Genomic DNA, 796 nt, shown 5'->3' on the forward strand with positions numbered 1-796 from the left:
TCTCTCTCTCTCTCTCTCTCTCTCTCTCTCTCTCTCTCAAACACACACACACATTTGTTGTCATGGGCAGAAAAGGGAAAAGTCACGTTTGGTTTTTGATCATGCAGCCAAACATGAGTGGTCTCCACGAAATACATCCTCATCTGCAGTGATCATGCGACATGTGGTTGACCAGCACGTGCCGTCAACCTAGTCGAATCCTCAGTGAAGAGAACACGATAAGCAGGGTCTAACTCAGAAAAATCGAGCAACATGACCAAACAGTCTGAGCTAGCGCTCCGAAATCATAACAGACAGAAATAGTAGAAAATTCGGAAGAAGACGACTGGGCGCAGCTCTTTCGACGCTGGCAACCTGGCATGGCTGAGTGGTTGAACATTCGGCCTGTTTTTGGCGACAGTATTCTTAGGCGCTGGAGACAAACCACACATGCGCAGAAATATGCGCATGAGATAGCTAGCTAGCTAGCTAGATAGAGAGATAGGAGAGGGAGAGAACGAGAGAAATATTGGTTTCAAATTTTGGCGCAAGGTCAGCAATTTCGGAGGAGGGGGGTAAGTCGATTACATCGACCCCAGTGTTCAACTGGTACTTATTTTAATCAACCCAGAAAAGATGCAAGGCAAAGTCTACCTCGGTTGAATTTGTACTCAGAACGCCAAGACGGACGAAATGACGCTAAGCATTTTGCCCGGCGTGCTAGCGATTCTGCGAGATCGCCGCCTTGAAACGAGAGAAATATTGGTTTCAAATTTTGGCGCAAGGTCAGCAATTTCGGAGGAGGGGGGTAAGTCGA

At 47.4% G+C, this 796-nt stretch overlaps 1 long non-coding RNA gene across 5 annotated transcripts in view; it reads left to right on the forward strand.

Moving 5' to 3' along the window:
- The window catches only part of LOC106873396 (uncharacterized), a 15,730-nt gene that overhangs the window by 13,641 nt on the left and 1,293 nt on the right, over window positions 1-796 (forward strand). The gene's annotated exons all lie outside the window — the stretch shown is intronic.

This window comes from Octopus bimaculoides, chromosome 14, assembly GCF_001194135.2.
Source record: "Octopus bimaculoides isolate UCB-OBI-ISO-001 chromosome 14, ASM119413v2, whole genome shotgun sequence".
NCBI classification, from domain to species: domain Eukaryota; kingdom Metazoa; phylum Mollusca; class Cephalopoda; order Octopoda; family Octopodidae; genus Octopus; species Octopus bimaculoides.